Source organism: Spermophilus citellus (genome assembly GCF_964194105.1).
Source record: "Spermophilus citellus genome assembly, chromosome: 3".
Lineage (NCBI taxonomy): Eukaryota > Metazoa > Chordata > Mammalia > Rodentia > Sciuridae > Spermophilus > Spermophilus citellus.
The window spans coordinates 87,167,774-87,192,207 of NC_138184.1; the positions used below are offsets into that span (position 1 = coordinate 87,167,774).

The 24,434-nt window shown below is 41.5% G+C and overlaps 1 long non-coding RNA gene across 2 annotated transcripts; it reads left to right on the forward strand.

Moving 5' to 3' along the window:
- Window positions 1–67: 67 nt before the first annotated feature.
- LOC308643573 lies at window positions 68–24,347 on the forward strand. Of its 2 annotated transcripts, XR_014020747.1 has the most exons (4): window positions 68–298; window positions 859–6,756; window positions 19,562–20,195; window positions 24,255–24,347. It is a non-coding gene; the product is annotated as an uncharacterized lncRNA (long non-coding RNA). The 2 variants fall into 2 exon arrangements; XR_014020748.1 differs by lacking the exon at window positions 24,255–24,347 and having other exon boundaries at window positions 19,562–22,257.
- Window positions 24,348–24,434: the final 87 nt, after the last annotated feature.

Here is a 24,434-nt window from a genome sequence, read left to right on the forward strand (position 1 = left end):
CTCCGGCCCGGAACAGCCTACCATGGAGGGCTGGCTGGGAGAGGTGGGCTGCCAGGCCGTGTCCCCCACGCGTCTCTGCCTCCCTCGTGACTCGCCGCAAGTGGAGAAGGACCGGACCTCGCGAATTCAGCACGCATTGGTTCAACCCCTAAATGTGCCCAGACCCCTAACTGTGTACAAGCCTGAACCAGAGCGACCCTGACTTCCTGGAGCTGACTCTGAGAGGGAGAAACCAGCCGCAAACTCAAACACGAGGTCATTTCAGACAGTGACAAGGGCGATGGAGAAGATGAACCAGGTGAAGAGAAGGTGAGGGCAGAGATTACTGTTTTTAAATACATAGCCAGAAAGTGACAGGTGGGACCTGAGTGGGGAGCAGTAGTGAGTCTTGTAAAGGTCTAAGAAAGAGCAACTCAGCAACACAAGTGCAGGGGCCTTGACAGGGGACCACCCCGACATGCCATGCGTTGGAGAAGTGCAAAAAACCGAGCCCAGGCCTGGCGAGGTGGCCTGTGCCTGTAATCCCAGCCAGGAGGGTAGACAGGAGGATCAGGAGTTCAAAGCCAGCCTTAGCAATTTATCGAGGCCCTAAGCAACTCAGTGAGAACCTGTCTCTAAATAAAATACAAAATATCAGGGGATATGGCCCCCAAGTTCAATCCCCAGTACCCCAAAAAAAAGGAGGGGAATGGAACAAGGGGAAAATGATGGGGAGTGAAGTGAGAGAAGTGGGCAGAGCCAGAGCAGGGAGGCCGGTGCTCAGAACTGGGTGACTTTTCTTCTGCTTCTGTTGGTTCCTCATCCGTGGAGAACCGACTACAGGCTAGTAAGGATTTTGCAAATGTGTTTATTTCACAGATATCAGGGAACTAGACACTGGAGATGCAGGAAGGAATGAGAGGACATTGGCTTGGAAGGGTCAAATGTGTGTAGTTCAACCAGATCCATGTCAGCAAAAGCCCAAGGAAATGCCCAGCTTGTATACCTGTAATCCCAGTGGCTCCAGAAGCTGAGAGAATGGGGTGAGACAATGAGGTTCCCAAGTTCAAAGCCAACCTCCACTGCTAAGCAAGTCGGTGAAATCCTGTCTCTACAAAATAGGGCTGAAGATGTGGCTCAGTGAGCTATGTAAAGAGAACTGTCTTGACACACAGAGAAGCCCAGGAAAGGGGCACATCTAGGCAACAATGTCCAGGGAGCTAAGTGATGTTTGAGCCCCTGGAACTGACATCCTAGCCATTGGTGGAGGCTCCCTTATCAAGTACCAGGCACAAATGTTGATACAAGGGCTGACAGAACATGTGGGTATGATTTTTGTTTTGCTTTGTTTTCAAGAGCTAACTGATAGCAAAAGGATATTGTCACAGAGCTTCTGTAAGAGAGAAACCCCGCAGTTCCAGTGACTGAAGGTAATCAAGTCCCTGCTCAAATTGCTCCTCACAGGTGGAGGTTCTTCAGGCAGGAACTCAGGGACCCGAGTCCCTTTCTTTGTGTGATTTCATTTTAACATGGGATTGACAAAGTCACCCTGGGACTCAGTACCATTCCATTCAAGCCAGAGGGGGGAAAGCATTGAAGTTGGCACATGGGGGTTTCTATGGTTCAGCCAGCTGCACTGGCTGCATGTCAGAGGCAAGCCCACAGCCTCCAAATGAGTTCTGGCAAATGAGTACTATGTATGCCTGAGTGGAAGAGGAAATCGGATTTGTTATCAGCTGTAGAGATCATCTGGAATGGGAGTCTCTGAACGAAGCTATCCAGTCCCCACGTCCCCTTCCTGAAGGCCTCTTGCGTTTTTATGCAATAATGTTGGGGGGATCATTTTGTCACAGCACACAAGGAAAGTGTCCCTATTCTCAGCTCATGGTATTGCATTGGCTGCATGTACCACTTTTTTTTTTTTTAAGAATTTCCACTTCTTATCTTTTACAAACAATGCCACAACGTATATATATCCTTGACTTACCTGAAAATTACCAGAAATGGGACCACTAATTAAAGTGTAGATGTTGCTCTATAGTGCCCCTGGGCTTATGGTGTCTCATAACCCATCTTAAGTTGGAAGTAACATACCTCACCTACCATCACTGCTTATCTACACTGAACACTGTAGAGGGCTAGTTGCTCCCCTTGGTGATTTCAGGGCTGCTAGGGAGCTGCGCTTGCTGCTACTGTCTGGCATGGCGAGAGGATCTTACCGCATATTGCTAGTTGAGGCAAAGATACAAATCCAAGTTTCTAAATATGCTTTCTTTTTTTTTTTAAAGAGAGAGGGAGAGAGAGAGAATTTTAATATTTATTTTTTAGTTTTCGGCAGACACAACATCTTTGTTTTGTATGTGGTGCTGAGGATCAAACCCGGGATGCACGCATACCAGGCGAGAGTGCTACCGCTTGAGCCACATCCCCAGCCCCTCTAAATATGCTTTCTAATGAAGGTATATTGCCTTTGCACCATGGTGAAGTTCAAAAATGGTGAATCAAATCATTGTAAGTCAGGGACCTTCTGTGTTAGTCACTACCAATGTGTGACTAATTTACACCCCACCCCTCTATAATGTCTATAATGTCTGAGTTTCTTTATACCTTTACCAGTACAATTTATTATCAGATTGTGCTGGGGATGCAACCCAGGTCCTTACACATTCTAGGCTACAGCCCCACCTCTGAGCTAAACCCCAGCCACCTCAGACATTTTTCTTAGCATTGTTAATTGGAGAGGTGAAAAATAGCCTTTCACTTTAACATGAAGCTGCGTTTCTCTTAGGAGTAAGTTTGAGCATCTTTACCCACATATAGTCATGTGTTTTTCCTCTATAAGGCACTAATTGTCCCTGGTTTATTTGCCTTTTGGGCTGATTCCTGGCTTCTTTAAAACTGGGTTGTAGAAATGCATATATGTATCTCAAGGCAATTAATCTTTTGTCTGACATATATGGTGCAAATACTTTTGTGGATCATAATTTATCTTTTACTAGTAAAAACCCTTAGAGAGCCAAGTGTTTCTGAACCATATTCTGTTTCACTGTTCTAGTCACAGTCTGACCCCTAGCTTTCCTTTAACCTCTCATACGATCTTTTTATTTTTTTGTGCTGGGAATTGAACCTAGAGGGACTTAACCAGTGAGCCACATCTCCAGCCCTATTATTTTTTATTTTGAGAAAGGGTCTCCCTAGGTTTTTTAGGACCTTATTAAATTACAGAAACTGGCTTTGAACTTGTCCTCCCCCCGCCTTCAGCTGCTGGGATCACAGGGGTGCTCCACTGCACGCAGCATTCATACTGTCTTTTCTCTTAACCAAGATTTTTAAGCCTCAGAAGGGTGAGGTTGCATGTGCTTTAGAGGGATCCCTCTGGGGCAGCATGGAAAATTGGTGGTAGAGGGGAGACAGGCTGCTTGTCAGGGATGGGCTAGGAGACAGCATGGGGGTGGGATTGACAGGTAGCTGTGCGGAGATGAGGGTGAGGGAGAGGTGGAGGATGGTGCCCAGTTTCCTAACATATGCTGTTTGCCAAGATGGGGAAGCCAGGAAAGTCATAAATTTGGCTGTGGGAAAGGATGTGGAAAATGAGGTAGCTCATAACACTCACGTGTGTTGATACAGCGAGCGCCTGCGTGCTTGGCCCCATCAGGGTGCAGGGTGAGCATTTCAGTTTATTCTAGTTTGTTTGCCCTTGGTGCTCACCATCACCCCTGGTCCCTAGTTTTGGTTGACCTCTTCCCCATGCCCGTTCTACCCTCTTCCCATAAGGAAATCTTACCTGTCAAGATTCAGCCCAAATCCCATCTCCAGTGGGAGGTCCTCCACAACTACACTAGCCTTCCATAGCTGCTTCCTCACAGTCTTCAGTTGCACATCCAACAAATGCTTCCGACCCAACTCACCTAGTTGTGCTGAAACCCTGTTATAATCAAGGCCACTGGTGGCTCAGTCTGTCCAGAGCATTAACTAAAACACAATGCAATTCTTGGCCCCACTTTTCCCTGACAGTCTCTATGAGCTCTTTTCTCTCTTTCACATTTCTTCCCATGGGTTCTCTCTCCAGCAAGTCCTCATTCTGATAAAAAAAAAAAAAAAATCCTTTTCTCTAAGTTTCATTTTCTCTTTTCTTTTTTGTCCTTTGTCTCTGAACTCACTGCCTTGCCAAGAACGGAACTGGCAAAAACAACAGCTCCATGCCAGGACTGAGATCTTGGGGAGAGGCACCCCAAGTCACTTCTTCTAAGAAAATGGACAGCTTCTCAGCAGGGCCCAATAATGTGGGGGTATTTGTGTGTGTGTGTGTGTGTGTGTGTGTGTGTGTGTGTGTGGTGCTGGGGATTGAACCTGCAAAGCAAGCACTCTACCAACTGAGCTATATCCCCAGCCCCAATAATGTGTTTTCATGTTGAAAAAACTCTAGTTCCACTTGCTCTCTAAAAACCAGAAGAGGAGCTAAGCGCAGTGGCTCATGCTTGTAATCCTAGCAACTTGAGAGGCTGAGGCAGGAGGATCACAAGTTTGTGGCCAGCCTGGGCAACTTGGTGAGACCCTTTCTCAAAATAAAAGAATTAAAAAAAAAAAAAACCACTCGGGGTGTAGCTCAGTGGTAGAGCAGTCCTGGGAGGATAGCAGGTTGCTCAATAGTCAAACCTGTGGTCATCATGCACCAGGCCCTGGATTTGATCCCTAGCACCACAAACAAAAGAAGAAACCAGAAAAAGTTGGTAACTGAGCTCTCCTTCAGTGTCTCTGAATGGTAAGACTTTAGTATTTGTTTAGCATGTGTGAGGCACTGGGTTCGATCCTTAGTACCACATAAAAATAAACAAAATAAAGGCAGTTGGTACATCTACAACTACAATTTTTTTTTAAATAAATAAATAAAGGTCCACAACAACCAATCTGGACACTGATTCTATCTAAGGAGAGCTTCCTCCCAAAACCCTAAGACAATAATGTTTAGGTGGGGAATTTGAAGCAGCATTTAAACTGGAAGGCATTCTGCCTCACAGGAAGGAGGGGAAATGTGGCCCAGCCCTGTGCCCCAATGGCCCTGCTTGTTTGCACACAAACTTGTGACACAGCTCTCTTGTCACACTCTGAATGCAGCCAGGCCCACACAGCTAACGCCTTGCATGGAGCTTGACACCTACGAGGCAGTTAGAGGGTATTCTGAGATTATTCATCTTTCAAACTAGAATCATTGAGAGAAACTGGTGGATTTTCTTCTGGGCAAAGCATGCTCTCCTTGGTTAGATAGAGCTTCATTTTATACACATTCCTCCTTTTCCAGGCTAGACAACCAGCACCCCTCAGGAAGCTCCTTAGGGATCCTAAAATCTGCTCCTCAGAGCACAGGGAGCTCCAGAGCCTTCTGGGTTTAGGTTGATTCTTGCTGACCAGCTCTAAGACCTTAGGCAACTTACATAACCTCTTTGAACCTTGGTCCCCTCATTTCTAAAATGGGACATAAAAGTACCACCAGTTGTCATAAGGGTTCAAAATAAGGGTTCTGCTCAGCCTCCCGAGTCACTTGTCCTTTGTATTTTGTTTTTAAATTTTTTTATTAGTTGCTCAAAATATTACAATGATCTTGACGTATCATACATTTGATTCAAATAGGGTACGTAAGCTTATTTTTCCACGTTTACAGATTGCAGGATCACATTGGCCCTATGTATAAATGTGGCTGTATAACCAATGTATTTTTTTCCTAATATTTATTTTTTAGTTTTTGGTGGACACAACATCTTCATTTTATTTTTATATGGTGCTGAGGATCAAACCCAGAGCCACGCACATGCCAGGCGAGCACACTACCACTTGAGCCACATCCACAGCCCCTGTCCTTTGTATTTAAAAAAAATTTTTTTAGTTGTAGATGGGCACAACATCTTTATCTTATTTATTTATTTTTATGTGGTACAGAGGATCGAACCCAGTGCCTCATACGTGCGAGGCAAGCATTCCACCACTGAGCTACAGCCACAGCCGCCCCCTCTTTTAAAAATATTTTATTAGTTGTTGTGGACCTTTATTTATTTAATTTTTTTGTAGTTATAGATTATCGACTGCTTTTATTTTATTTATTTTTATGTGGTGCTAAGGATCAAACCCATGTTAGGCAAACGCTCTGCCACTGAACCACAACCCCAGTCCTGACCTTTGAATTTTTATCATGAGAAGACAAATACACAAGTTTAAAAAAAAATCATAGAATACTGAAAAACCTCTTTAAATATAACAGAAGACTCTTGGGAATAAAGGTGGCATATTTGGGATTAAAGGTGATAATTAATTTTTTTTCATGATATGGTCCAACAGTCTGAAAACATAAATAAATTCTGACATACTAGGTTTCTGGATATTTCTGTTATAGGAGATGCAATTAGGAAGAAGGAGTAGGATCTAGAGTGGGGGTTGGTATTGAGGGCCACAGCTGAGTCGGGATGATACATGGCATTTTTGCCAGAAGTAGTGGTTGAGAGGTGAGTAGTAGTTCTTGAGGAGTTCCCGTTGAGTTCCAATTGAGCTCTCGTGGGGATTCCTGGAGAGTTCCCATTGGTTGGGAAAGTGTCAGAGGAGGGATATTTTCCGGCTGCAGGTTGCTGGACAAGCCGAGTGGCGTTTGGCAGATTTCCCGGGAGCGTGTGTGGAGTGTGCTGGGGGAATTCAGAAGTAAAGTTTGTTCCTGCTTCAGTGGCTCGTGATTTGTGCCCAGCCAGACTGCGGCAATTGGAGGCCCATGCAGGGAATGCCTGAAGCTCGGGGGTAAGTGAAATTGCTCGCCCCTAAGGGAAGGCGAGAGAATGGGTGACCATTTCAAAAAACAATGTGTTCTTGTTTTGATTTGTTTCTGTTTTTGTTTCAAGCTGCCTATCCCTAGAACTTTCTCAGGCAAACTGGGAAAAATGGTTGGCTCAAGGTTTGAAGTTGTTTGCCCCTGAGGAAGAGATAGAAATAGACCACAAATGCACATGTCAAGAAACTAGGAAAATTGATACAACAATTTTTTGTTCCGTTTTGTTTCATTCTGTTTCGGTTTTGTTTTGTGTTATCTAATTGGGTTGCGTTATCTTTATAGTAGATTAGAAATTAGTAAAAAAAAAAACTGAAAGAGTGTTAAGTAAATTATTAGAGGTTCAGACCATGGAGAAAGACATTTTAGATCAAGCAAAAGAGAAGGTCTCTTGAGCTAGTCAGACAGAGGAAGAAAATTTAAAGGAAAAGGGGCTATTAGGAAAAAAGCTACAATAGGAGGCTGCTACTAACACCGTTCTATCACCAGAGGGCATAATTCAACCAACAGCTCCACCTATAGAGACAGCTGAGTGGCCCTCAACCCCCATAGTTGATAGATGGGATCCTGAGACAGGACCTCAAAGATTACCATGCAGGCAGGAGGGCAGCGAATTCACCGTGCTTTGGATTTCAAAACAGTGAAGCAGTTAAAGGAGGCTGTAACAACCTATGGTCCTCAAGCACCCTTCACTGTAAGCATGGTCGAATCCATTACCAACTTGGACATGATGCCAGCAGATTGGGCTAGGATGTGTAAATCTGTGTTAAATGGAGGACAATATTTGTTATGGAAGGTTGCCAATGAGGAATTTTGCATGGAGACGGCTAGGCAAAATGCAGCAGCCGGTTACCCTCAAAGAAATCTAGATATGTTGTTAGGAAAAGGACCTTATGAGGGTCAACGGCAACAAATTGAATATGATCCTGCTATATGTGCACAAATTGCTGCAGATGCAGTTAGGGCATGGAAGACTTTACAAGGACATGGAGATTTACAAGGTCAATTATCTAAGGTAATACAGGGAGCTAATGAACCTTACGCTGAATTTGTAGATAGGCTTATTCAAACAGCTACCAGAGTTTTGGGGGATACAGAACAAGCAATGCCATTAATTAAACAACTGGCTTATGACCAAGCAAATCGTTGGTGCAGAGAGGTCATTAGACCATGGAAACATGGAGATTTAAACATATATATTAAATTATGTAGAGACATTAATGAACAAGGGCAAGTCTTTGCAGCAGTACAACAGGCTTTAGATGCCAGGCCAAAAATATGCTACAATTGTGAACAAACAGGACATTTTAAAAGGAATTGCCCCATAGGAGGAGGGTTTAACAAAACTAGGTATCAAAGGAATAGAATACCGGGTATTTGCCCACAATGCCATAGAGGGAGACATTGGGCTAATGAATGCCGTTATCAAACCACCATAGAGGGTACTCCATTATCAAAAAATGGACAAGGACCAGGTGTTTACCCATGATATCGTGGAGAAAAGCATCGGGCTCCATTGCCAAAAAATGGACAGGGGGGCCCAATGCTCCGGGGCCCACGACCACAAATATATGGGGCACTGGAGAAACCCAGAAACACCATGGAGGAACCCAGCAACACCATCAGGGTAGTGCCCAGGACACATAAATCATCAGATCTCTCATCAGACGAACCAGAGGGAGTGCAGGGTTGGACATCTGCGCCTCCACCAGAGCAGTACTAACTCCAGAGATTGGAGTTAAAATCATTCCCACAGGAGTAAAAGGACCTCTTCCCCAAGGAACAGTAGGCTTATTGTTGGGACACAGTTCTTCTACTATAAAAGGACTTATGATAAGTCCTGGGGTAATTGATCCCGATTATGAAGGTGAAATAAAAATTATACCTAGTTCTCCAAAGGGTTTATCTGTAATTTCACCAGGAGATAGAATAGCACAGTTATTAATAATACCCAGCCTGCATGATAAATTTTCCAGTAGTAGTATAGAAAGAGGTTCCAGGAGATTAGGCTCCACAGGTGTAGATTGGGCTATGCTGTCTTTAAATTTAGATTCTCACCCAATGCTAAAACTAAATATTCAAGGACATGAATTTAATGGGCTACTTGATACAGGTGCAGACCTTAGCATCATATCTCATCAAGAATGGCCAAAACATTGGCCGTTACAACAAGCCACTCAAACGCTTCGAGGCCTAGGAATGGCAACTAATCCCCATAGAAGTGCAATGGTATTAGATTGGAAGGATCCTGAAGGATGTGAAGGAACTATACAGCCATATGTATTGGATCATCTTCCCGTAAATTTATGGGGACGAGATGTCCTAGATCAATTAGGTTTGACATTAACAAATAACATCAATCCAAATGTGCCCACTATTAGGGCTAAACAAGGTTTTAGGAAAGAAAAAAGATTAGGAGAACAAGAACAAGTTATAGCAGCACCAATTCAAATAGATCAAGGAATAAATAGACATGGATTGGGTTTTCAGAAGGGGTCACTGAGGCAATAAAAATTACTTGGAAACCAGAAAGACCAGTATGGGTTCCTCAGTGGCCCCTGACTAAAAAAAAGATACAAGCAGCCCATGACCTGGTCAAACAACAATTAGTGGAGGGACATATACAACCTTCCGTATCTCCCTATAATACTCCCATTTTTGTCATTAAAAACAAATCCGGTAAATGGAGATTTTTGCAAGATTTAAGAGACATTAATAATGAGATGGTTATTATGGGACCTGCTCAATCAGGGATTCCTCAATTATCTGCTTTGCCAAAAACCTGGTACATTTTAGCTATAGATATTAACGATTTTTTTTTCCAATTCCAATTCATCCTGAGAATAGTCCACGTTTTGCATTTACTATCCCTGCACTGAATCATGAAGGTCCTGATCAGAGATATGAATAGAAAGTACTCCCTCAAGGGATGGCTAACAGCCCAACTATGTGTCAAATTTATGTTAACAAAGCAATCCAGCCACTTAGAAATCAAAATCCTGAACTACAAATATTTCACTATATGGATGATGTATTGTTAGCACACAAAGATAAAAACACATTGCTAGAATGTTATGCCACACTTACAAATTTATTAAAAAATTATAATCTACAGATAGCAATAGATAAAGTACAACTAAATTTTCCAATTAATTATTTAGGAGTTCTATTATCCTCAACCGTGGTCCGTCCACCAAAAATTCAAATATGAGTAGATCAACTCAAATCACTTAACAACTTTCAAAAGTTATTAGGAGACATAAATTGGATAAGGCCTTATCTAGGCATACCAACATGAGAGTTGGGACCTTTATTTGATATCCTAAAAGTTCCATCAGATCCAAATTCACCCCGCATGTTAACGCCTGAAGCAAGAAAGGCATTAAAAATCATTGAAACCTATATGGAAAATATGCATTTGGATAGAATTGATATAAGTTTGCCTTTATTATTTAGTGTACTACCAACAAAAAATATTACTACAGGATTATTTTGGCAAGAAGGTCCATTATTGTGGATTCATTATCTTATTCTCCTAACACTATTCTTACTAGGTATCCTGAGGCTATAGGACAATTAATACTCAAAGGAATAAAAGCAGCAAAGGGAGCGTTTGGAATTTCTCCCAATAAAATTATTACTCCATATACTATGGATCAAATTGATGAGTTAGCTAATGAGTTAAATACTTGGACAGTCATCATGTGTAAATCTAATGTTTCATTTGATAATCACTTACCATCTAATCCTTTATTGTCTTTTTGGTCTTCTCATCCTGTAGTTTTTCCAAAAATGACAAGAAAAACACCTATCATGAATGCTCCAAATGTATTCACTGATGGGTCAAATAATGGTACAGCAGCAGTAGTTACCCCTGATCAAAATTTTACATTTTTAGTACCCAAACAATCAGCTCAAAAGGTAGAGCTTAATGCAATTTTACAAGCTTTTGTGATGTTTAAAGATTCTGTATTTAATTTATTTTCTGATAGTCAGTATATAGTTAATGCTATAGTATCCCTTGAAGATGCTGGTAGGATTTCTCCTTCCTCTACTCTTTTATCTTTGTTTTCCACTATACAAAGTCTAATCTGGGACAGAAAAGATCCATTCTTTATAGGACATATCAGGGCACATACAGGATTGCCTGGAGCCCTTAGTTTGGGCAACGTTTTAGCAGATAAAACTACACATGACATACATATTTTCTCTACACTAGAAGAATCAACAAATTTTCATAAAAGGTTCCATGTCAATGCTAATACTTTACAAAAGCGTTTTAAAATAACTAAGGAACAAGCTAGACAAATAATAAAACAATGTCAAAATTGTGTGACCTTTTTACCACAAGTTAATCTTGGAGTCAATCCTAGAGGACTGATGCCTAACCATATTTGGCAGATGGATATCACACACTTGCCAGAATTTGGAAAATTAAAATATTTGCATGTTACACTTGATACTTCTTCCGGATTTTTGATGGGCTCCCTTCATGCCGGAGAAAAAACTAAAGATATTATAGCTCATTGCTTACAAAATTTTACCACTGTGGGCATTCCAAAACAGTTAAAAATAGATAATGGTTCTGGCTATACCTCTACCTCTTTTAAACAATTTTGCTCATCATTTGGCATTACTCACATAACAGGAATCCCATACAATTCTCAGGGACAAGGCATAGTTGAAAGAGCTCATCAAACTATTAAAATGTACTTATTAAAACAAAAAGAGGGAATTGGGAAGGGGTATATATCCCCCAAAGATAAACTTAAAATAACCCTTTTTACTTTAAACTTTTTAAATTTGGAATCATCAGGGCTTAGTGCTGCGGAAAGGCACATTGCTAGGAGCCACAAGCAAATATACGATGTATGGCACCTTTGGTTGTAAAGTGACGCCAGCTAGCCACTGAGATATGATTATGTTAAGATTTACATTCATATGGAAATTGGACTCCCGCTGTTCACCTTGGCCTGCTACCGGACTCAAGTTACGGGACTCCTGGAGAGTTCCCATTGGTTGGGGAAGGATAGTAGGAGGAAATTCCGGGGGAGGTCCGGGCCCCCCGGTTCCGGGGGAACGCCCGGTTCCGGCAGACGCCCGCGTGGGAGGACCGGGTTTGGCTTGCCGGCGCCTAGAGAGTATCGGCGGCTTTTTCAAAATAAAGTTTTGTTCCTGCTTGAGTGGCTTGTGATTCTGTGCCCAGCCAAAACTGCGGCATTTGGCGGCCCGTACGGGGAACGCCTGAAACTTAGAGGTGAGTAAAATTGCTCGCCCCTGAGGGAAGGGGACAGGATGGGTGACCATCTCAAAAAACAATGTGTTCTTGTTTTGATTTATTTTGTTTTTATTTCAAGCTCCCTAGCCCTAGAATTTTCTCAGGCGAACTGGGAAAAATGGTTGGCTCAAGGTTTGAAGTTATTCGGCCCTGAGAAAGAGAAAATTGATATAAACATTCTCTGTTCCGTTTTTGTTTCATTCTGTTTCGGCTTTGTTTTATCCTATCTTATTGGGTTACGTTACCTTTATAGTAGATTAGAATCTAGTAAAAAACAAACCGAAAAACTGTTAAGTAAATTCTTAGAGGTCCAAACTATGGTAGAAAAAACACTAGGTCAACCAAAAGAGAAGGTCTCTCAAGCTAGTCAGACAGAGGAAAATTTAAAGAAAGAAAGCTTAGAGGAAAAGCAGCCATCAGGTGAAGAATTACAACAGGAGGTTGCTACTAACTCCGTTCTATCACCAGAGGGCATAATTCAACCAACAGCTCCATCTACAACTGAGCGGCCCTCAATTCCCGTAGTTGATGGACAGAATTCTGAGGCAGGACCCCAAAGATTAGCATGCCCTGTACTTGAGCAGGCAGGAGGGCAACGAATTCACCGTGCTTTAGATTTCAAAACAATAAAGCAATTAAAGGAGGCTGTAACAACCTATGGGCCACAAGCTCCCTTCACGATAAGCATGGTCGTATCTGTTACCAACTTGGACATGACACCAGCAGATTGGACTAACATGTGTCGATCTGTGCTAAACGGAGGACAATATTTGTTATGGAAGGTTGCCAATGAGGAATTTTGCATGGAGACAGCTAGGCGAAATGCAGAAGCCGATTACCCTCAAAGAAATATAGATATGCTATTGGGAAAGGGACCTTATGAGGGTCAAAGACAGCAAATTGAGTATGACCCTGGCGTGTATGCACAAATTGCTGTAGATGCAGTTAGGGCATGGAAAACTTTACAGGGGCATGGAGACTTACAAGGTCAATTATCTAAGGTAATACAAGGAACTAATGAACCTTATGCTGAATTTGTAGATAGACTTATTCAGTCAGCCTCTAGGATATTTGGTAATACAGAACAGGTAATGCCATTTATAAAACAACTGGCTTATGACCAAGCAAATCGTTGCTGCAGAGAGGTCATTAGACCATGGAGACATGAAGATTTAAACACATATATTAAATTATGTAGAGACATTAATGAACAAGGGCAAGTCTTTGCAGCAGTACAACAGGCTTTAGATGCCAGGCCAAAAACATGCTATAATTGTAATCAAACAGGACATTTTAAAAGGAGTTGCCCCATAAGAGGAGGGTTTAACAAAGCTGGGTATCAAAGGAATAGAATACCGGGTATTTGCCCACGATGCCATAGAGGGAAACATTGGGCTAATGAATGCCATTCTCAAACCACCATAGAGGGTATTCCATTATCAAAAAACGGACAAGGACCAAGTGTTTACCCACGATATCGTGGAGAAAGGTATCAGGCTCCATTGCCAAAAAACGGACTAGAGGGCCCAATGCCCCGGGGCCCAAAACCACAAATATATGGGGCAATGGAGGAACCCAACAGCACCATCAAGGTAGTGCCCAGGACGCATTATCCATTAAATCCCTCATCAGACAAACTAGAGGGAGCGCAGGGCTGGTCATCTGCGCCTCTGCCAGAGCAGTACTAACTCCAGAGATGGGAGTTCAAATCATTCCCACAGGAGTAAAAGGACCTCTTCCCCAGGGAACAGTAGGCTTATTATTGGGACGCAGTTCTTCTACACTAAAAGGACTTATGATAAGTCCTGGGGTAATTGATCCCGATTATGAGGGTGAAATAAAAATTATAGCTAGTTCTCCAAGAGGAATATCAGTAATTTCACCAGGAGATAGAATAGCACAGTTATTAATAATACCCAGCCTGCATGATAAATTTTCCAGTTGTAATGTAGAAAGAGGTTCCAAGGGATTAGGCTCCACAGGTGTAGATTGGGCTATGCTGTCTTTAAATTTAGATTCTCGCCCAATGCTAAAATTAAATATTCAAGGACATGACTTTAATGGGCTGCTGGACACAGGAGCTGACCTTAGTGTCATCTCTCTTCAAGAATGGCCAAAACATTGGCCATTACAACAAGCCACTCAAAGGCTTCGAGGCCTAGGAGTGGCGACTAATCCTGATAGAAGCGCAATGGTATTAGATTGGAGGGATCCTGAAGGATGTGAAGGAACTATACAGCCCTATTTATTGGATCATCTTCCTGTAAATTTATGGGGACGAGATGTCCTAGATCAATTAGGATTGACATTAACAAATAACATCAATCCTAACGCGCCCACTACTAGGGCTAAACAACGCTTTAGAAAAGAAAAAAGATTAAGAGAACAAGAACAAGGTATGACAGCACCTATTCAAATAGATCAAGAAATAAATAGACATGAATTGGGTTTTCAGAAAGGGCCACTGAGACAATCAAAATTACTTGGAAATCAGAAAGACCAGTGTGGGTTCCTCAGTGACCCCTGACTAAAGAAAAGATACAAGTAGCCCATGACTTGGTCAGACAACAATTAGCGGAAGGACATATACAACCTTCCATATCCCCCCATAATACTCCCATTTTTGTCATTAAAAAGAAATCTGGTAAATGGAGATTATTACAAGATTTAAGAGCCATTAATAATGAGATGGTTATTATGGGACCTGCTCAATCAGGGATTCCTCAATTGTCTGCTTTACCAAAAACCTGGCATATTTTAGCTATAGATATTAAAGATTGTTTCTTTTCAATTCCAATTCATCCCGAGGATAGTCCACATTTTGCATTTACTATCCCTGCACTGAATCATGAAGGTCCTGATCAGAGATATGAATGGAAAGTACTCCCTCAAGGGATGGCTAACAGCCCAACTATGTGTCAAATTTATGTTAATAAAGCAATCCAGCCACTTAGAAATCAAAATCCTGAACTACAAATATTTCACTATATGGATGATGTGTTATTGGCACATAAAGATAAAAACACATTATTAGAATGTTATGCCACACTTACAAACTAATTGAAAAATTATAATCTAGAGATAGCAATAGATAAAGTACAATTAAATCTTCCAATTAATTATTTAGGAGTTCTATTATCCTCAACCATGGTCCGTCCACCAAAAATTCAAATACGAGTAGATCAACTCAAATCACTTAATGACTTTCAAAAGTTATTGGGAGACATAAATTGGATAAGGCCTTATCTAGGCATACCAACATGAGAGTTGGGACCTTTATTTGATATCCTAAAAGGTCCATCAGATCCAAATTCACCCCGCATGTTAACGCCTGAAGCAAGAAAAACATTAAAAATCATTGAAACCTATATGGAAAATATGCATTTGGATAGAATTGATATAAATTTGCCTTTATTATTTATTGTACTACCAACAAAAAATATTCCTACAGGAGTATTTTGGCAGGAAGGTCCATTATTGTGGATACATTTATCTTATTCTCCTAACACTATTCTTACTAGATATCCTGAGGCTGTAGGACAATTAATACTCAAAGGAATAAAAGCAGCAAAGGGAGTGTTTGGGATTTCTCCCAATAAAATTATTACTCCATATACTATGGATCAAATTGATGAGTTAGCTAATGAGTTAAATACTTGGGCAATAATCATGTGTAAACTTAGTGTTTCATTTGATAATCACTTACCATCTAATCCTTTGTTGTCTTTTTGGTCTAAGCATCCTGTAGTTTTTCCAAAAATGACAAGAAAAAACCCTATCATAAATGCTCCAAATATATTCACTGATGGGTCAAACAATGGTACAGCAGCAGTAGTTACTCCTGATCAAACTTTTACATTTTTAGTACCCAAACAATCAGCTCAAAAGGTAGAGCTTAATGCAGTATTACAAGCTTTTATGATGTTTAAAGATTCTGTATTTAATTTATTTTCTGATAGTCAGTATGTAGTTAATGCTATAGTATCCCTTGAAGATGCTGGTAGGATTTCACCTTCTTTTACTGTTTTCTCTTTGTTTTCCGCTATACAAAGTCTAATCTGGGACCGAAAAGATCCATTCTTTATAGGTCATATCAGGGCACATACAGGATTGCCTGGAGCCCTTAGAATGGGCAATGAACTAGCAGATAAATCTACACATGACATACATATTTTCTCCACAGTAGAAGAAGCTATAAATTTTCATAAAAGATTCCATGTCAATGCTAATACTTTACAAAAGCGTTTTAAAATAACTAAAGAACAAGCCAGACATATAATAAAACAATGTCAAAATTGTGTGACATTTTTACCACAAGTTAATCTTGGAGTCAATCCTAGAGTACTGATACCTAACCATATTTGGCAGATGGACGTCACACACTTGCCAGAATTTGGAAAATTAAAATATTTACATGTTACAGTTGATACTTCTTCCGGATTTTTGATGGGCTCCCTTCATGCCGGAGAAAAAACTAAAGATGTTATAGCTCATTGCTTACAAAATTTTGCCACTGTGGGCGTTCCAAAACAGTTAAAAATGGACAATGGTCCTGGTTATACTTCCACCTCTTTTAAACAATTTTGTTCATCATTTAGCATTACTCACATAACAGGAATTCCATACAATCCACAAGGACAAGGCATAGTTGAAAGAGCTCATCAAACTATTAAAATGTACTTATTAAAACAAAAGGAGGGAATTGGAAAGGGGTATATATCCCCCAAAGATAAACTTAAAATAACCCTTTCTACTCTAAACTTTTTAAATTTGGATTCATCGGGACTTAGTGCTGCGGAAAGACATTTGTACCCAAAAAATGTACATAAGCCTAAGGTACTTTGGAAAGATATTCTAACAGGACAATGAAAAGGCCCGGATCCAGTGATAGTCTGGAATCGGGGCACTGTCTGTGTTTTCCCACAGGAGGAACAGCAACCGATTTGGATTCCAGAGAGATTAACTAAAACAATTTCTACAGAAAAAGAAGATGATTTGACTCAAATCCATAACAGCTGACATCCAGAGCTCCAGCTTGGCTATTCTTACATCTGCGACAGTGATTAACCAAGGTGTTTTTTTTTCTCAATATCTATTTTATTATTGCATTTTTCCCACATCATAAAGTTCTATTTTAATTTTGAGCTCATACAAACCTAGGTTAATGTTTTTCTGATCAGTTTTATTTTTTTACTGTGTTTTATTTTTTTTGACTGTGGAGTTTTTAAACATTGCAATGGAGATTTCACCTAGGTATAGTTACAAGGCCTTTATTTACTATTGTCTTATGTGTTGTATGTTGTGTGCACACTTCTGTTTTGTGTTGTATGTCTGTATGTGTGTATGTCCATATTTCTTATATGAGGAGCGCTCATGAAAAAATGGATCCGAATTTTTTCTTTATTCACGTGATTTATACGGTTTAATTTAAATTAGGTGAACAGCTGTTAATGATTGTTTTTAAAGATGGTTAACAGATCTGTTTGTTTACTAATTTAAATTAGGTAAACAGCTGTTAAGGATTGTTTTTAAAGAAGTTTAACAGATCTGTTTGTTTACTTTCACCTTTCCTTTTCATTATATTTAATAATTCTGTTCAGGATAATGTCTCTTTAGCATCATTGCCAGAATTTCCATCTCCATCCCAATTCCGGTGAAGACTGAGATAAAACCAAACTACAGCTTCTATGATAGCTATCACAGTAAACTGTATAAACTGATGTATCAATGAATATAACTCAACAAGTAATGCTCAATCAAGGACTTGATTTACTTTGGTAGAAAATGGACATATTGATAGACTCCTCCAATTTGAACTGCTTGCAGAACTTGCCTGGACTATATATCAGTTACATACATTGTGAAATATCATCTGGTGCACCGAATTGTGGTACTGCTGGCATGTCTTTGCTGATGGTGTCACCAGTGATGCAATTTCCTTGCCAGCTCACCCCATGTTTATTGTGGTAATACTGGCATATCTTTGCTGATGGTGTCACCAGTGACGCAATTTTTCCAAAGGAGCCATCAATTGGCTTGGTGTCGTGGCATTTCTGTATCCTCCTCCCTTCTACTAGTGATGGTCTAAATTTGGGGGCCAACAGAGGTGAGGCAAGAACCTCACCCCCCCACTGGTACATAGGCCTATCCACAAGCATGGCTGAATGCTGGACCGGTAGTCAGTGACGGGTTGATCTGATTACAGTGGATTCAACCTAAGACAGGAAGCTGACGCCTAAATGTCAGTTCTCCCATGACGGGTAAGAACCATATGTTAAATTGGACAACCTACCAGGCACGGTCCCAAGCCACATTGCTTGTTGCTTAATTAAACAGAAGGGGGCAGATGCTAGGAGCCACAAGCAAATATACGATGTATGGCACCTTTGGTTGTAAAGTGACGCCAGCTAGCCACTGAGATATGATTATGTTAAGATTTACATTCATATGGAAATTGGACTCCCGCTGTTCACCTTGGCCTGCTACCGGACTCAAGTTACGGGACTCCTGGAGAGTTCCCATTGGTTGGGGAAGGATAGTAGGAGGAAATTCCGGGGGAGGTCCGGGCCCCCCGGTTCCGGGGGAACGCCCGGTTCCGGCAGACGCCCGCGTGGGAGGACCGGGTTTGGCTTGCCGGCGCCTAGAGAGTATCGGCGGCTTTTTCAAAATAAAGTTTTGTTCCTACTTGAGTGGCTTGTGATTCTGTGCCCAGCCAAAACTGCGGCAGCATATGTATCCAAAAAATGTACATAAGCCTAAGGTACTTTGGAAGGATATTCTAACAGAACAATGGAAAGGTCCTGACCCAGTGATTGTCTGGAGTTGGGGGTCTGTTTGTGTGTTTCCACAGGGAGAACAACAGCTGATTTGGATTCCAGAGAGACTAACCAAAGCGATTTCTACAGACCAAAAAGAAGATGATTTGACTCAAATCCATAACAGCTGATATCCAGAGCTCCAGCTTGGCTATTCTTACATCTGCGACAGTGATTAACCAGGATGCTTTTTTCAATATCTATTTTATTATTGCCTTTTCCCACATCATAAAGTTCTATTTTATTTTTTGAGCTCATACAGACCTAGGTTAATGTTTTTCTGATCAGTTTTATCTTTTGACAATGGAGATTTCACCTGTGTAAAGCTACAAGGCCTTTACTATTGTCTTATGTGTTGCATGTTATGTGTGCACACTTGTGTTTTGTGTTGTATGTCTTTATGTGCGTATGTCCATATATTATATATGAGGAGTGCTCATGAAAAAATGGATCCAAATTTTTTTTTATTCACATGATTTTAATGGTTCAATTTAAATTGGGTAAACAGCTGTTGAGGATTGTTTTAATATGTGAACAAATAAGGAGGTTAACAGATCTGTTTGTTTACTTTCACCTTTCCTTTTCATTATATTTAATAATTCTGTTCAGGATAATGTAAATTGTTCAGAAAATTGTTTTCTTAGTACCTGTTGGAATGTTACATAATTTTTTTTTTTTTTTTAGCCATGGATGCCAGAATTCCGATCTTCATCCCAGTGCTGGTGAAGACAAAGATAAAACCAAACTACAGCTTCTTCGATAGTTATCACAACAAACTGCATAAACTGATGCATCAATGAATAATAACTCAACAAGTAATGCTCAATCAAGGAGTCAATTTACTTTGGGAGGAAATGGACATATTGATGGATTCCTCTGCTTTGAACTGCTTGCCGAACTTGCCTGGACTATGTATCACTTGTATGCATTGTGAACTATCTGTTGGTGCAGCGAATTGTGGTAGTGCTGGCGTATCTTTGCTGATGGTGTCACCGGTGATACAATTTTTCCAAAGGAGCCGTCAATTGGCTTGGTGTCGTGGCATTTCTGTATCCTCCTCCCTTCTGCTAGTGATGGTCTAAAATTTGGGGGCCAACAGAGGTGAGGCAAAGAACCTCACTCCCCCACTGGCACCAAGGCCAAATTTGGGGGCCAACAGAGGTGAGGCAAAGAACCTCACCCCCCCACTGGTGCAAAGGCCTATCCACAATTATGGTTGTATGCTGGACCGGTAGTCAGTGATGGGTATGATCCAATTGCAGTGGTACCAACCTAAGACAGGAGGCTGACGCCTAGAGGTCAGCTCATCCGATGACGGGTAAGGACCATGTGTAGAATTGACAGCATAACAGGCACGGTCCCTAAGCCACATTGCTTGTTGTTTAATTAAACAGAAGGGGGGAGATGCTGAGGGCCACAGCCGAGTCTGGATGACACATGGCATTTTTGCCAGAAGTAGTGGTTGAAAGGTGACGCCAGGGAGTTCTCGCGGAGTTCTCGTTGAGTTCCAGTTGAGCTCTCACAGGATTCCTGGAGAGTTCCCATTGATTGGGGAAGTGTCGGAGGAGGGATATTTTCCGGCTGCGGGTTGCTGGACGAGCCGCGTGACGTTTGGCAGATTTCCTGGGAGCGTGTGTGGAGTGTGCTGGTGGAGTTCAGAAATGAAGTTTGTTCCTGCTTTACTGGCTCGTGATTTGTGCCCAGCCACACTGTGGCAGGTTAGAATAATGTCCTCATTGAGTGTGGATTCTGTAATCAGGCTCCATATAATGAAGACAGCTGTTCTAGCCAACAGCCATGTGTTTATGCTCTTGTTATTCAATCCTTTTATATAAAATATGACTGCAGGGATAAATTGACATACCATTTTCCAAAGGAAGAAATTATATTCCCCACTAATAATCATGCCATCACAGGGCTGGCACTATACCACCGGCTCAGGGGTAAAGCCCTTGCCAACTTGAATGAGACTCTAGGCTCAACTCCCAGTACTACCAAAAAATAAATATGTACATAAAAATAATTGTCCTAGGGACAGTTAACTCATGTACCTATTTACACTTCCCTGAGCAACCAGGCCTGTGAACTATGGTGTTTGCATCCTGATAGTACCAGTTTTTGGATTTGGTCCATAGTATATGGGTAGTGTGAAAATATATGATCTATTGGTATAAATAAATGATCTGAATGTGTCCATATCACGAAGGTGGTGAGCCAATAATAACCAATCTGATGTACAGCTTTTATTTAAAATGCAATATCAAGGTGAAATTGGTTAGGATTCATCAGAAAAAAACAAAGGCAAGTCTTGTAGAATTCATGTATTAAATATGGCAATGGCTATAACTTTGCTCCTTATATGAGGTGATGTTTTCCAGCACTATTTAGCAATGTTTGACCATTGATTGATTGGCCTCACATCAATAAAGTACCCGCTAATCTGATGCATTGTCATAATCACATTAGCAAGGAGATAACAAAACATGTAATGTGGTAAAAGAGAAAAATCAGAAAAGCTCTGATTTATATCACACTGTTCAGCAGGACATAAAATTTGCCTACATTTCAGTTGAAACTTCAAGTGCAAAATAAATCCATTATCCCAGATCCAGAGCCAATAGAAGCTGGGATATATCACTTGAGGGAACAAGGAACTTTACTCAGAAAAAAAGGATATTATATATTTAATAAGGTAATAAGAATGACTTTTCAAGAATGTGGTGGGGCAGTGTGTGAGAATCCAAAATTCTCTCATTCACATAGCAGAAGCAGTTGTAGCCAGGTGCAATGGTGCACGTCTATAATCCCAGTGGCTCAGGAGGCTGAGGCAGGAGGACTACAAGTTCAAAGCCAGCCTCAGCAACTTAACAAGACTCTAATCAATTTAGCGAGACCCCATCTCAAAATTAAAAACAAAAATGGACTGGGTACTTAGCTTAGTGGCTAAGTACCAATGACTTCAATCTCAGGTACAAAAACAAAAAAAAAAGCAGTTGTTTTGAGAAAAATAACATCTCATGTAGCCAGGGAATTTCGTGATTGGAGAGGAAGGCATCATGAACCATCTTTTCCTTTGCTGGATACAGGAATACCAAAACTTTGAAAGATCAGAAGAGATGACTGATTTCTGAAGAAGATGCTGCAGATAGCTTAAATCATTTTTTAAATTCCTTTTAAAAAAACTTTTCCATAACTTTATTTGTTTATTATTATTATTTGTGATGCTGAGGATTGAACCCAGTGCCTCACAAGTGCTAGGCAAGCACTCTAACCACTGAGCCAAAAGCCCAGCCTTTCATCCCCTTTTTATGTTATCTGTATCTAAGTCTCTTTACAGTAAGTTCAGTGTCTGGTTAATCTTTGAAGGTTCTCACAGCACCTGTTAGAATGTTTCCCATATTGTAAGATACACAGTAAGAACTTACATATTGTGAAAATTGATGTGATAAACATGTACTTTTAATGCAGTCCATTAAAATATAACAAATTATATTTAATCACATTTTATTATATTTTTTAAAAAGATTGGGAATGTGGCTCAGTGGTAGAGCACTTGCCTAGCATGTGTGAAGCCCTAGGTTCAATCCCCAGTACTGGGGGGAAAATGGCAAAACTGCTGAATCACATTCTGTTTTAATCACAGCCCAGGGAAATTCCTTTGCATGTGAAGTTTGGGGAGGCCTTGTGGTCAGCTGGTCTAAGCTGGCTCTCAGCCCTGATGAAGCCATACAGAACTGCACCCACACTCTAAGCACACCTCCTTCTCCTTTTAGCTCCCCTCCTGATTCTAGTCACACAGGATTAACTAGCACACATTGCAAGCCTCTGATAAACCATGTGTCACCTCGTAAAACTTAAACAACCCTGGAAGCAAAGTGCTGTTCTCCCCATTTTTTCAAATGAAAAAGCCAAGGCTAAGAGATGGGAAAACTACTTCCCAAAGCACCCAGCTGTCTGGAGTGGAAGTGGGATTCCATTTGGGCCACTGAAATCCAGACTCAAAATTCTCTCCCTGATCAATCCCTACTCAGGCTCTTTAAAGCCTTCTCCCCAGGGTGAGGCCACAACCTTGGACTATAAAAATTGTAGACTATCAGCAGAAATGACTTAATCTGCACTCCCACCACATGAAGAAGCTTGAACGAAAACTGAATGTGCCCACCTGAGAAAGCTCAAAGTTGCCAAAAGAAGTTTGTTTGTTGCAGACAAAATTCTGAAGATAAGTAGAAGCCCTTGTCTCCCAGACTCTTTTTTTTAACTTTTTAGAAAATATATTTTTACTTGTCGATGGACACAATACCTTTATTTTACTTATTTGTTTGTATGTGGTGCGGAGGATCAGACCCAGTGCCTCACATGTGCTAGGCAAGTGCTTTAACCACTGAGCTACAGCCCCAGCCCTCTCTCAGACTCTTAACTTTCAACAGCACCCAGGGACCAAACCCTGTCCCCACTTGGTATGAATTTCTGTGTGCCTAACTGTTCAAGCCCATATCCCTGCGGTTCCCGCCATCTCTGCACAAATCAGTGAGTGCAACTCACAAGGGCCCCTCTTCCCAACTGCAGTAGCATATTACTGATTAAAACTTGCCCTTACCACCTTAACTAGGGTCCAGTTTAATCTATCTTTGACAACTTAAACCACTATGTTATCCACCTAATGAGAGAAAATTCCTTGAAGCCATTCTCTACTCAATTTGATTAGAAACTCTGATTGTCACCTGTTGGGCCCGCTGTTGCTGGAATCCACACTCTGTCTGTGCTGACATTCATGCATGTTGACAGAGGGGAGGAGTCTGTACCTGTGTGGCAGCCAGAAGGCGAAGTACTGGTCCAGATGGGTCTCAGAGATGCTCGATCAGCACTTCAGCCCTGCCTGCAGAGTGGACAGCTCTGACAAAGCCTTGGTACCCCACGGGCATCCCTGAGGAGCTCTAAGCCCTGGGTGGTGACAACCACTCCAAGACTGGGGACTTGTGGCAGAGAACACTGGAGACTGTTCCTTCAGCGCCACTCCCCATGGTGCAACCTCGAAGGGGCCCCACCCAGGCAGGTTCCCTGGAGTTTGATCACTCTTCAGCCTCTCAGGATTGTTCTGGAATCATCTATCAGCATCTGAAATCAGTGCTTGAGGGAGCTCAGGCAGCCTGTGCAGGTAGCTGCCTAGAGAATGAGGAAGGAGAATTGGAGAGACTGGGACTTGGTGGGGCCCTGGGAGCTCTGGAGGTTGCAGAGTCACTGAGGAGGCTGGAAATCCAGGCCAATCGGTGTGAACCAAGAGGGAAGCGGGGGCACTGGCCCAGTTGCTCTGGGATACAGTATTACCATGAGAAAAAAAAATGAGTCTGTTCTGATTATGTGTTGTTCCCTTTCCCAGACAGGTCCAACCACGTTGAGATGGATTCCACCAAGAAAACCCAGTCGTTGCCAAACCAAGCCCAGTCACGCTCACGTGTGCTCTCGAGGCCATATGTTTGCTTCCCTCACTGGGAAAGTCAAGGAGAAGATATCACCAAGACCATGGCCATGTTGGACAAATCAGAAAGGCTAGCTATTG